Genomic DNA, 14,657 nt, shown 5'->3' on the forward strand with positions numbered 1-14,657 from the left:
GAAGCATTGGAGCAGGTAAAATATTCTGGTTTTAGATAATAGGAAAGAAAGCTTCTGTTAACATTGGATTTTATGTTTTTCTACAAAAGAGAATTTCTCATTTCACAGTAAGAAAACAAATATTCCAATTTTTAAAGGTAAATATTTGATAGAACCTATGTTTTGTCCCAGTTTATACAGTACTGTTCTCTTTTTACAAAATTAGCATCACATTTGCACCCCCTCCCTCACAGGATTTCTAGAAGAATTCACCAGAATGAGGATGAGAATGTTCTTAAGGAATACAGCTGTCTACATGCAAAGAAGCATTGTTTCTGTTTAGTGGGGTTTGAAGTTCAAATGATGGAAAAGTTTTCCAAAACGACTTGATGAACAATTATTGCCAGTGTTCACATCTAAGTTTCCTTCATTTTTGCTTTACTTCATTTTATTCTGTGCAGCCTGTACTTCCAAATTTATTTTGAAAGAAAAGTCTTTATTTCTTGATAAGTAAAGATTAGTAAAGATAAACAGTGAAGCAAAATGACCTCTCCCCTGTCCTCCTCCTAAATAAGATTAAAACCCTTGGGACTGATGAGTCCACACTCAAACCGGGTACTGGAAGAAGCAGCAACCTGGCAAAGCCAACCAGTACAGCCAAACATGTCCAAAAAAGTTTGCTTTCTTGGGGGACCGCACCGGGAAAGGAGCAGCCGAACAAGAAAAGAAATACCTGGTAATCACCCTGATGCAACTGTGCATCACAGAGAAGCAGCTGAGACCACGTGGGAGCCAAGACCAACACCACATGGGAGCCAGGACAGAGACCACGTGGGAGCCAGGACTGCTGGTCACAGGCCATAAAGAGGAAACTCACACCAACCACAACCTCGGTTGGGGTGAAACGTGTGATAATATGGTCATGAAGCTGGGCCTGGATCCCTTCCAGGAGGTAATGAGCTTCCCCCACCACCAAACCACTAGTGTATGTGTGGTGACAGTGGAGACCATCTAGGAAGTCTTCATCTGAAAGCAACAAAGGACTCCACTCCACTGTAGCTGTCTGAAAAGTCAGGTTTGCAACCTGAGCTAAGTGACAAGCCAGAACTCTCATCCCCACTCAGCATTAGCAAGGGGTCCTTCCCTCAAAGTGATATCAATAGAGAGCAAGAGGCAACTGGATACTCACCCCTAGCTGTCCATAATGAGGTGATCACCCTGCCTCCTATCCTCCTGTCCAAGCGGTGCAAAAGAAAATTAAGCAGGTAAGACGTAAGATTCAGGGTGAGAAATAAGGATCTAGCTTTGTTCTACTCATCGACATCCAGATTTCCCAGCACTGACTGTTGAATATACCTTTTCTCCAGTGTGTATTATTAGTATCTTAGTCAAAAACCAGGTGGTTCTCCATTCTGTTCTATTGATCTTTGTGTGTATTTTTTGTGCCAGTATCATGCTGTTTTTATTACAGTAGCTCTGTAGCATAACTTGAGAGCAGGTATAGTAATCCCTCCAGCATTATCCTTTTTGCTCAATATGGCTTTGGCTGTCTGAGATCTTTTGTGCTTCCATAAGAACGTTAGGACTTTTGTTTTTGTTTTGTTTTCTTTTTCTATGAAGAAGGTCATAGGAATTCTTACAGGATTGCATTGACTCTGTAAATTATGTTTGGTAGGACAGTCATTTTCACAATATTAGTTCTACCAATGCATGAACATAGAAGGTCATGCTATCTTTTAGTGAGTTATTTAATCTCTTTATTTAGAGATTTTTAAACTTTTCATTGTAGATGTCTTTTAACCTCTTTGGTTATATTTATTCCTAGATGTTTTTTAGGCTATTTTGAGTAGAGTGTGTTTATGATCTTTTCCTCAGCATGTTGTTATTGGTACATAGAAAGTCTACTGATTTTCTAATGTTAATTTTGTATCCCACAACTTAGCTGGAAGTGTTAATCAGTTCTAAGAGTGTTCTTGCAGAGATTCAGAGTCTATTAACATTGTATTCAAAATGTTCAGATTCTAATCAAATCACTTAGATGTCAAGAATCAGGGTGACATCAAACTGAAGGAGAAAGACAGTTAACAGATGCCCATGCTGGGTGACAAAGACATTAAAGTTATCTAAGATTTTAAAGCAACCATCACAAAAAATGTTTTGATGAGCAATAGTGAATGACTTGAAACAATTAAAAATGTCTCATCCAGGCAATAGAAAATATGAGGAAATTTTTATGACTGAAATATAGAATATCTGTTAGATAAATTCACACCCATGCTATTAGGTGTATCTTTCTGGACAATTATCTTTCTCTATTAACTCTCATGCTTAAGCCTATATTAAAATATTTCTAATTATAATATATGTGATGTTATATACTTTATATACAAGCACTAGAGAAGCAGAGGTAGGGATCTTGGGAGATACCTTTATTAAACCAATTATGCATATACATATATATATATACATATATATATATACATATATATATATATATATATATATATATATATAAATTCAATAGCCAAATGAATGGAAGATAGGAAAGAATCATTGGATATGAAGAATAAAATATTACCTGAATTGAATTTGAAGAACAGAAAGGACCTAAGTTAAACAACAGAGGAAAATGAACACACACACACACACACACACACACACAAGCCAGAGGGAAGTCCCAGATTTGTTCTTTAGTAGTCTCCTATCTTGTTTACTAAGACAGGATCTCTCATTGAGGTTTCCTATTAGGTTAGGCAGGCAGTCCAGGAAGTCCCAGGAATCTGCCTTTCTCTGCCTCCCTACTAAAATTACAGAGGTATGCTAGCACACTCCCAGCTTTCTTATAAGGATTCTCGGCTCTAACTTGGGTCTTCAGCTTGACTCTAAAGACTAACCATTTTACCAGACCCCATAGTCAAACTTCTTAAAATTAATGATAAAGAAACCTGGCATGGTGATGCATGCCTCTAACCCCAGCACTCAGTAAATAAAGGCAGGAAGGTTCTGTGTATCTGAAGTGATCCTGTGCTATATGGAGAATTCTAGGCTAGCCAGTGCTATAGGGCACAAAAAAAAGAGAGAAAGAAAGGAAGGAAGGAAGGAAGGAAGGAAGGAAGGAAGGAAGAAAAATTAAAAAAAGAAAAATCAGATTTGGTTTGGATTGGTTTGATCTGGGTTTTTTTTGGGTTTTGTTTTTTGTTTTTTGTTTGTTTGTTTGTTTTGGTCTGGTTATTTTACTGATACTAAAAACTGAACTTAGGACACCATGTATTCTCAATAGGCATTCTTCCATTAAGCTATACTTCCCAAACCTCTTTTTCACTTTTGAAATGGAATCCTGCTAAGTTGTTCAAGCTGGCTTTGAATTCACTCTGTAACGCAGGCAGGCCTTGAACTTGAAATCCTCCTACCTCAGTCTTCCAAGTCCAAGGAATGACAGGCCTATATAACCAGGCCCAGCTAGAAAAAATGAGTTTTGAAATCAACCAAGGACACCACTCCCATAAAAGGAGGAAGAACTCCATGAACAGCAGAGGAGAAGCTGCTGTTGAGTCCATAGTCAGTGGCATGTCACTCTCATACTGAAAAAAAAATAATATCCAGGAAACACATTCTCTGAGTATAAGGAGAAACTGATAAATGTTCTAGTGAGGTAAAACAAAGAACAAACCTATGGTAGAAGAATAGCTAGCAGTGAAGAATGACAGAAGACCTTCAAACACCAGAGAAAAAAGAAAACAAAAAACAAAAAATATAGATAAATACAATGCCTTCTCCTCTTGGGTTCTTTATGTTTAAAGCAAAATAAAGAAAAAGAAAAGGCAACAGCAACACTCTGACATGGCTCAGAATATATTAAAGGAAACATTTAACAAAGTTCCATTACTTGAAGAAGGATAAATGGACAAAAGGGGAAACGATATTTCCAGATTTCACTGAAACTGGTTTGGGTGGGGGGAGCTGGTAATTATCCAAATACAATGTAATACACAAGAGAAATGCTATAGAAAGAGAAAGCATCTAAAGCACTAAGACAAATAAAAATGCAAAAATAAAATTACTCAAGTGGAACACAGGATTTGAGTTTAAAGCAAATGAAGAAGTGAAAGCATAGATCAAGCAGAAAAGAATAAAATTAAACTAAAATAAATGACAGGCTTAACACCTAACATAGCAATAATCATTCAAATGCAAATGATCCAATACATCAACTAAAAGACAGAGATGGGCAGAGATCAGAAACCAAGACTTGAGTGTACTCTGTCCACAAGAATCTCATCACAACTATAAGATATGGAGTTGAAAGTGAAAGGATGGGGAAAGCAGTCATAAGCAGATATAACGGAAGAAAACCAAGACTTCAGAGTAAAGAAAATTACCAGTGACAAGGAGGGACATTATATAATGATGAAAAAGTCAGTTCACCAAAAGGATGTAGCCACCCTAAATGTGTGTATAAGAAACAACAAGCTGACAAGAATTCAGCTATAATAATGAGCAGTACTGAAAGGGAAAGTCAATCCACTGCTAAGTGGGATGGAAATACTTCTGTCAGTGTTTTATGTAACAGTCAGGGAATCAGCAAGGTCACTGAAGAACTCAATAGTAACAACCACTAGGGCCCAATTCCTATCAAACATCTCACCCGGCAACAGGCAGATGCTTGCTTTTGTCAAGAAACCATGAAACTTGTACCAATATAGCCCACATCTTGAGTCATTTTTTTTAAACCACAAATATAAAGGATTGAAATAAAACAAAATATGTTCTCTGAGCATATTTGGATTTTAACTAGAAAACAATAACATATAGGTTAAAAATAAATCTTATTGCAACATTTGGAAAATAAACAACATATTTCTAAATAATCCATGAGTCAAAGAAGATACCTTGGGAGAAGCTAACAAATACACAAACTAAGCAGAAATGAAAATTATGTCAAGTTTGGGGGACCTGGAGAAAGTAGTGTTGGCATGGAAATCAGTAGTACTCAATGCCTATACTAGGAAAGACAAAGATTTAATCCATAATCTGAGGTTCCATATGAAAAACTCACAAAAGAACATAATAAACCTAAAGCAAATTTAAATGTGAGGAAAAATTAGTTAAATTGAAACAGTAAAATAGAGAAGTACAATGAAACAAAAAATTTGTGCATACACATACACACATAAATAAATTTAATTTTAGAGTTAAAGATAAGTAACCCTGGCAAACATACAGCAAAACATAAAGAAAAACATAGAGAACATAAAATTATGAAAAATGGAGTATGAAATATAACATGGACTCTTAAAATATCAAAAAGTAATAAATTATTGTGCATAAATTTGACAGTTGGAATAAATGGACCAATTGCTTGAAAAAACTGTCATAACTCAGTGTGAAATAGATACTTTGACTACTAAGTAAGTTGAATCCATAGCTTGAAAATTCATAAAAAAAAAAAAAAAATTGTAGACCCAGATGACAACTGAGGTTTCTACTCAGTATCTGAAGAATCAACAGAGTCTACACCAGTTTATTCCAGCTCACAACTGTTTGAGGACAGCTAGCATCACAATGATGGCAAGCACTGACAAAAACTCTAAAATATTCATAAATATATGTTCTTTATGAGGAGGGATGCAAAAAACCTCTTGACAAAATATCAGCAAGTATAACTGAGCAAAATATGAAATGAATTATATACCATGATGAAGGTTTGTTTCAGTCAGTTTAAGATCAACCAATGTAATACACCATAGTCTCAGAAAAAAATCACATGATCATATAATCACAATTTGACACTTTGACAAAATTTGGCACTCATTCATGATCCATAAAAAGAAAAAACTTAGAAAAATAGGAATCAAAGAACTGTCTCAACTTGATAAAGAGAAACGATAAAAAAGCAACAGCTAACCTTATATTTAACAGTGAAAGGATGAGGTCTGGATTATCCACTCTTGCTGCTCATATCAACAGAGTGCTAGAATTTCTACTTATTGTAATACTGGGAAAAGAAATTGAAGTACTGTGGTGATATATTGTGTACCCTAATAAACTTGCCTTAGGATCAGAGGACAGAGCCAGCCACTAGATTAGACACAGAGGTCAGGCAATGGTGGCACACATCTTTAATCCTATCACTCAGGAGGCAGAGATCAGCCTGGATCTCTGTGAGTTCGGGGCCACACTGGAAGCAGAGCCAGGCAGTGGTGGCACATACCTTTAATCCAAGTACTAGGAAGCACACATGCCTTTAATACCAGGAAGTGCTATCTGGTTAGAGAAAGGCATATAAGGTGTGAGGAAACAGGAACTCACTCTCTTTAGACTGAGGATTTTGTAGAGGTAAGAACTAGTGGATGGCTGTTCTGCTTCTCTGATCTTTCAGCTTTTACCCTGATACCTGGCTCTGGGTTTTTTATTAATAAGACCTTTTAACATTCATACAAAGTACAGATTGAAAAAGAATACAGAAAGCCACCCCTATTTGTGAAGGACTGAAGTGTCTACAATGGAAAATAAAATCATCTACAACTAGTAATTCACCAAGGCTTCAGGATATGGAATGAATGAGCAAACAAAATATTATATTAGCAGCAAATACACCAATACACCTAAAATTAAAATTTATCTATTGATTTGTTGATGTACACCTCAAAATAAATAAAAACATGTGATCATAGACTTAACAAAGCACACATGGGACTTCTATGTTGAACACAACATATTAAACAATAAAAAATAAAAAGAGAAGCAGGCATGTTCTACACATGACATGGAAGACTCACGATAGAAAATGACAGCTCTAGGCAAACTGACAATAGGTTTGACAGTTTATATAAAGGGGCCTGAGTAGTTTGGTGATCGAATTCCTGCTAGCATGTGAGAGGTTCTGGATTCTAGAGTCAGCATGAAAAATTATTAACAACAATAAAAATATTTCACAGAAAAATACCAATGGGATTTTCTACAAAAAGTCAAGATTATTCTAAACTTTTATATGAAAAAGCAAATGAACCATCACAGCTAAAACAAATTTGGAAGTAAAAAGTAATTTGGGCTGGTCTACTTAATTCCAAGGTAGACTGAGTAGCTGTGTTAATTGAGACTATGTAGTATGCACAAGAGATAAATTCATTAGTCAATGAAATAGAGTAGAAAAGCCAGGAATAGTCTTTCATGAACACATCCAACTGATCCTTGACAAAGGCAGGAATAAACTCACCCCATAACTGATAACTTTTATATCAAATGATGCTGGAACAACTAAGTACCCATAGAGAGAGGGGTAACTCATACCTTACCCAAAAGTTAACTCAAATTAGATCACTAATGTTAAAAGTAAAGCTTCTAGGGAAAAATAGAGACTTTTTAAAATTTAGGGCTAGGCAGAGTTCATACCAAATTCACAGGCCATAAAAGAAAATAGACAAATGTACTTTATCAAAGTTTAAAAATCTTATGATCACTTATCATGAAGCTAAGATTGCCCAAAATGAATTTCTGACCAATAAAGAAGGCATTAGACAGTTTCTAACCCAGGCCTCAAGAAACTGCCAATTTCTGCTTCCTGTCCTTTGTGACACTCACTTTGAAGGAAGCTTGCACACTCCTGTGAAACCACTGCTTACAGGAGCCCAAGCAAGCCACATGGAAAACCTGTATGCAGAAAAGGACACCTGGACAGCCCCTGCTCTTCCATCGTCTCCATGACTGACATGGAGAAGAATCAAGGCACCAGATGCCGACCATGAGCCAGAACCAAGATCCTGGTGTATGATTCCCCAATGTGTCATATACGGCATCTGTAGCTATTTGAGCCATTCTGAGCAGGACATGCCATCTGCCCATCCTTTACCAAATTTTTGATCTCTAAAATCATGGACATTAAAAAAATGGGTGCTGTTTTACTTCACTAATGTTGGAAGAGTTTGCTACCCAGCAGCGGACAAGTACAACTGATACTTTTAAATGGTGCCAGTAGTGGAGACAGTGGTGTCTTCCTGAGATGATTAAAATGCTAAACTTTGGGGTCCAGCTGACCAAAGTCTAGACAAGCCTCTGCCTTATACTAGGTGTATACTCCTAAGCAAGTTAAACTCACCAAAACTGTGTCCCATCTGCTACAGAAGAACATGAATGGTAGTCATATCTAAAATCTGATATTTTCTTTCAAAGTTTTATGATTAGTTTTCTTTCTTAGATTCTGCAACAAATTGGACTTGAGATTTGAATTTTACAAACTAACTCATACAGTTTCATAAATATTAAATAATGAATATAATTGTCCAAGACATAGCTCCTGGCATATATCATATTAATTCAGCCTACAGTAACTGCTCAATAAACACTCATAAAGTAGACATTCTTACTGCATGTTAATGGGAATGTTCTTCATTCATGACCGACAGTGAATTCTAGTTCAAAATCTCCCCAGGCCATCAGGGTAGCTTTGAGGCCTTTCCTTTGGGAAAAGACATGACATGTCTGCTACACGATAACCTGGGTTCTAGTTCAAAAGAGAAAAAGGTTATTTGTGGGGAGAAAAAAATCATGAAATGCAAACATATAGGGTTCAGTTAATAGTAACACACCCATATTGGTTTCTAAATTTGAACAACTGCACCAAAGTAATGTAGGAAACTATGAGTTTTGTCCTTTATCACAAATTTCACTGCAAGACTACAACTGCCTCACTGTTCTACATTTTAAAACAAATAAACACTTCTTTACCTACCTTTTTCCCATCTAAAAATATTTTTTCTTTATTTTGTTTTAGGTAGACTCTGTGATGCCTAATGTCAATTCAGTTGTCAACTTGAAGAGATCACTTGGAAGGGGGTCTTCTTAGCATTCCTGTGGGACAGTATCTTGATTAGTTTAAGATGGGACTATATAAGAGAAAGAGAGCTAAGCACATGTATCTATCATGCTCTGCTTCTTCACTAGATACAGTGAGGCCAGCAGCCTCAAGCTCCTACAGCTATGACTTCTCCATGATGGATTGTACTCTGAAAACTGAACCAAAATAAACACTTTCTCCCTTAGGCATAGTAACAGGAAGACTAGCTCAGCCAGGGTATTTCCATGTAACCTAAACTGACCTGAAAACTGTGACCCTCCTGCCTCAGTTTCCTAAGTGTTGGAATTACAGTCATGAGCCACCACTAACTCCCATCTTGAAAATATATTTCTAACCAAGAGAAGATGGCTGAGAGGAGTTTCTTTTTATTTTAAATAAGAAGATGAAACTTCTATCTTATATTTTCCTCTTTAGATGTAGCTATTTAATTGTCTACTGTTCTTTATCTTTGGCGGTATCCTGCAACATCAGCTAAAACTCTTAATTCAGACACAAAGGAACTTTAAGAGCAGTAGACTTCCATTTGAGCACATTCATTTGTAAGACGAATTGCTGAATGGTCTTATTAGTTTAAAAAAAAAACAAACAAACACGGAACAGATAGTGGGGTGAAAACTGAAAGATCAGAGGAATAAGACAAGCCACAGCCAATCTCACCTTACCAAATCTCAGCCTCCAAAGAGACAGCCACTTCCTGTATACTCACACTTATACCCTTTCTGTGCCCTGTCATCTGACTTCTCTCTGCCCAGCCACATCATTTCCTCTTTCTGCCAGCTCTATCACTTCCTGTCTGCTGTACAGACCTCCAAACCTCTACAGTTAACTAGCACTGGGGTTTAAGGCATGTGCCACCACACCTGGCTCTGTTCCCAGTGTGGCCTTGAGTTCACAGAGATCCAGATGAATCTCTTCCTCCACAATGCTAGAATTAAAGGTGCCTGACTTCTATGTTTAATATAGTGACTGGCTTTTTCCTCTTATCTCCATGCAAGCTTTATTTATTAGAGCACAAATAAAATATCACCACATTCATTCATTCCGTAAGTGTTCACCTATGATGAGCAAGATCCAGGCCCCAAGACTCCAAGAGTGCAGCAAGGCAGTACAGTCCCTGGCCACCCAAACATGCAGCTTGTGGATGCTAGCAGCAACAAATGGAGCCCATGACAAAATGCTAATCCTCACCTGTAGAAGGTCCCCATGGAGAGATAGTTTGTATCTGCTAAGGACCCCTTACCACATCTCAGAAATCACCACTGCATACAGACCTGATGACTTAAACTGCCATTTAAATCATTTAGTGCCATTTAGTCTAAAAAAATTTTTACTTCTAATTTTTGTACTTAAATCATGTTTTTTCTGTGGTAAGTTTTTCCTGTAGCCCTCCAAAGCCCCATTAAACCTATTTTTACTGACTGTGCACCATTCCTTGGAAGGTGTTTAATGGTGGTGATTTCTGATTTCTTGCTCCCTAAGAAATGCCATTATGTATAATAGATTTCCTGAACTCTGAAGTTGTCCCTACCTATCCCTGCAACTCCTGCCCCCCACCAAGACTCAAATATAATTGTTAAACCAATGGATAAAGCCTGAGAAAAAGTGTGTGCCAGTCCTTGGCTCAACGCTGGCTGAGTGTACCTGGTTATCTGACATTGTTAGGTGGAAGGCAACAGGATCCCAGTCCAGAATGGAGTTGGGTAGAGGGATATAGTTCTACCAGTCCCAGCTGTTAACACCTTAGCCCTGTCCTACTACTATTGTCTCACTCAATCTTATAGCAATGAGGGGCACTTGGTGGAAATGAGCCTTCCCCACCATTCAGTGGACTTGAGGGTGTGTCTTCAGCATGGGGAGGGGTCTAAGGAACACAGCTGTGCTGCAGCCTTTGGTTTTCCCACTTTGAAGCCACATGCATCAAGTTCTTCACTCAGGCATCTCTTTTCCCAATGGGAAGATCCCTGGAACAGGAATGGTGGTGAATTCCCCCTCCATAGAATGCCCTGAGACTCCTCAATAACCAGAGAATGCTGTGCTCTGAGGGGTCTCAGTTCATTTTCTGTTACTAATAACAAAGTAAATAACATACAGGATAAATTATAAACAAATTATCCCCACTCCAAGAGGTTTATTTTGACTCACAGCTTAGAAGAAATGTCACTAGCCACACCTGATAATAGCCTTCTTGTTGGCAGAGTAGCATATGATATCACATGATAGAAGACTAAACAGACAGTACCTATCTCTTCTGGTCTTGGTTCCACTTATAAAGCACCAGAGGTCAAGTCTGGAGTTCCACCCTGATGACTCTGTCCTTGTCACCTCCAAAAAAAAAAAAACCCCACTTCTCAACACTATAGTTGGATTGCCCTCACCCTTGCAATACCTCTTAGTGAGGATTAAACTCCAATGCAAGTTTGGGGAGGGGACAAATCATATTCACACACAGAAATGGGGATGTGGGCCAACAACCAGGAATGATGGTTGACTCCTTCGTGTGAAGCCATTTACTCCCTCAAGCTATCCTCAAGCTTTTCAGAAGCATGTACCAAGAGGCCCCAGGCCTGATTATTTATGGCAATTACAATACAGGGTATATAAGCTGGGTCTTACATATATATATATATATATATATATATATTATTAAATTATGGTAGAAAATTACTTACTGAATAAAGATATGAAATATTAGAGTAATTTTTCTAAACTAAAACTCTTTTGTGTAGGGGGTGTACACATGCATGAAAAAGTCAGAAATCAGTGTCTAGTGTCCCTCTTCAGGCTCTAGCACCCCCTTTCTTTCTCTCTGATTGTTTTTTGTTTTGTTTTGATTTGTTTTTTGAGTTCTCACCAGCCTGGAACTCTCCAAGGAAGTTAGGCCAGCTGGCCAGCGAAGCTCAGGAATGCCCTTTGCTGTCTCCAGATCACTGGGACTGTAAGCATGCACCACCACAACTGGCTTTCTACATGAGTTCTAGGAGCTCAGATAGCCATGCTTGCACAACAGCCACTCGAGACATCTCCTTAGCTCTGAAACTCGTTTGAAGATAATCCCTGAGACTGGAAGATGAAGGTGTCATCAGGGAATCCATTTTGAAGAATTTTTAGAATTTCCTAATGTTCATATCAAGCCACCATGATGAGAAAACCCAGCAAAATGGGGAACAGGAGGTCAAAGTAAGTGTGCATTTTTAAGCGGGAACAGCACAGAGGCTTACTCCATACCCACGGTCCTTAGAAGAAAACTCCATCCACCAGCTAGATAGGCAACACACAGGACTTTCTAACAGAGGAAAATGTGAAGGGTGTCTCTGCTGCTTCCCTTTCTCCCAGGAGCCACAGAATTGTTCAGCTGACCTTGGGACCTTTTCTAAGCTGGCCCAAAACAAATGGGAATTCCATTTGTCTGGGAAGGACTGAGGATCTTCCAGGATACAGTTGCTGAGAGGAACCACCCCATTGGAGATTTTGCTGAACACATGACTTGAAAGTGATCCAGTCAATGACAAAGCACTGTTGGCAACAGACTGTTTATAAATCGATGGAAAATGGACTCCTCTTCCTCTGGGAGACCCCTGGCCACCTGGGTCAATAATTAGGGAGTTGTTTGGACTGGAATGCTCTTTGCCTGGGTCAGCAAGTCCATTCCCAGGCACAGAGGTGGGATCAGGTTCATTACTCTAAACAACCCATGATGAAGAGGGCCCTGCACTCTCAGGATGGCTCCGGGGCTGGAAATTCCATGTTCTTTGGCAGTCCATCCTCTCATTCTGCCTGTCCTGCACAACCCCTGTTTTAATTTTATTTTTTTAAACTTCAAGCTCTGAGCAGCATGTTTTCTCTTCTGTAACTTAAGCCATTCACAGCATTCCCTTCCAGACAGTCTCCTTACCTATTGTAAAAATGCTGGGGGTGGGGTGCTCTCTTGTCTTCCTGAGACAGGACAAGGCTCTGCCTCTGAAAGGCTCTGTCCTCCACATCTTAAGTGACTGATTTTGTTAGTTTGGAGATTTATCTGTTGCTTCATCAAACTCCCTACACTCACTTCACCTTGAAAGGATATAAATAAATAAATAAATAAATAAATAAATAAATAAATAAATAAGAATTTAAAAAAACCTCACAAAAGCATCTGCTAGGGAGGTGACACAAACAGATAGCCAGTTTCCTCTCCTGGCTCTCCTCTGATGGGAGGTGTTTGGGTGGCTGTGAGAAGGGGAGGCACAGAGAGGGGATCAGATAAACTGACTGCCTAAGAACACAATTTTTGTGGGGAGACCCATAGGATTATTAGGACAGCCTGACCATCAAAGAAAACATGAAGGCGGAGCCAAGAAAGCTCACTAAGTAAAATGTTTGTCTTGCAAACACAAAGACCTGATGACATCTGCTTGTAAACCAGGTCCTAGGATCCCTGTGGTTCACAGGTCAGCCAGTCAAGCTGAATTGGGGAGTTCCAAGCCAGTGAGAAACCCTGTCTCAAAAAATAAAGAGCCCATGTTGATGTCTGGCATAAACACACACACACACACACACACACACACACACACACACACACACCACAAATCTAAGGCTTCATCTCCACTTATAAACAAAGCCTAAGCCCATCTGTTCATTTTCTAAAACTCCCAACAGCTCCTTCTCTACTGCCCAACTCTTTCCTCAGTTCCTCTCAGCTCCCCCACCTACCACAGATCCACAGCTGCTCTTGAGTAAGCCCAAGACTTCTTTTGAAGCTGTTCCCATCCAGGCAACTGGATCAGAAGCTGAGTCACTCCTGAGCCTGAGCCTGACCCTGATTGGCAGGATTCTAGCTGCTTCCTGGAGGTCTCAGAGCTGACCAGAGCCTCCTGGCATCTTCCCAGGCATCAGCTCCAGAGGCAGGATGCTTGGCCTGAGTTGATCTCTGCCTCTCCTCAGAAGCACCTGGACCTGAAGAACAGTGCTTTGTTTCTGGAAAGTTTGAGGCCCTGGTTGAGGCATTTTCATTGTGAAAATTCTTGGGTCCATGCCATGTGCTGCCCTTCTATGCCTTTGCCAGTGGGTCCTCTGCTCACCCTCAAGTCAGGGACAGCCTGCCCATGCAGACGCAACTGTCCAATGAGTATTAACAAATCTTCACAGGTCTAATGTTACATGTTGGATGTGTTGGGCCAGTAAAAACCCACCAGAGACAAGGAATAGCTGTTCTGTTCTTGTTCTGTTCAAGAAGGTTGTGAAACCTTTAGAAGATAGAGTCTCACTGAAGGAAGTTGATAACTAGGGGCGCAGCTTGAAGCTTTATAGTCCCGCCCTACTTCCTATCCATTCTGTTTCCTGAGTGCTGATGCAATGTGACCTGCTAGCTTCCTGTTCCTCCTGACAGGCATTCCCAACTATCAAGGATTGTATTCCTCTGGACCTATAAGTCAAAATAAACCCTTTCTCCTTTAATTTGTTTTTGTCAGGGTATTTTATCACAACTTACAAATAAGACAATGACTGAGAAATTCAACTGAGATAGAGAGGTCCAGGTCTACACAAAGGCATGCAAAGCCAGACACTCAGAGTGGTTCCTCCCACTCTGGCTACAGGTCCACCAGTCTCCTTTTGAGCCTATGAAAACTAGAATGGCCCAGGAATAGGTATGAGCCTCATCCATGCAGGTTGAGGTAGTGGCCATACATGCCTCTAGCTCTTTCGCAAGCCTAACCACAGTGGGTTGCACCTGGCCCATATTGGTCAGTTCTGACTCATTTTCTCACCACACTATGATAAGCTTTGATTTAATTAGTTGCCAACAAGCCCCATCCCAAAACCCCATGCCTAGCCTTGGGATTCCATC

Source organism: Onychomys torridus, chromosome 1 (genome assembly GCF_903995425.1).
Source record: "Onychomys torridus chromosome 1, mOncTor1.1, whole genome shotgun sequence".
NCBI lineage: Eukaryota > Metazoa > Chordata > Mammalia > Rodentia > Cricetidae > Onychomys > Onychomys torridus.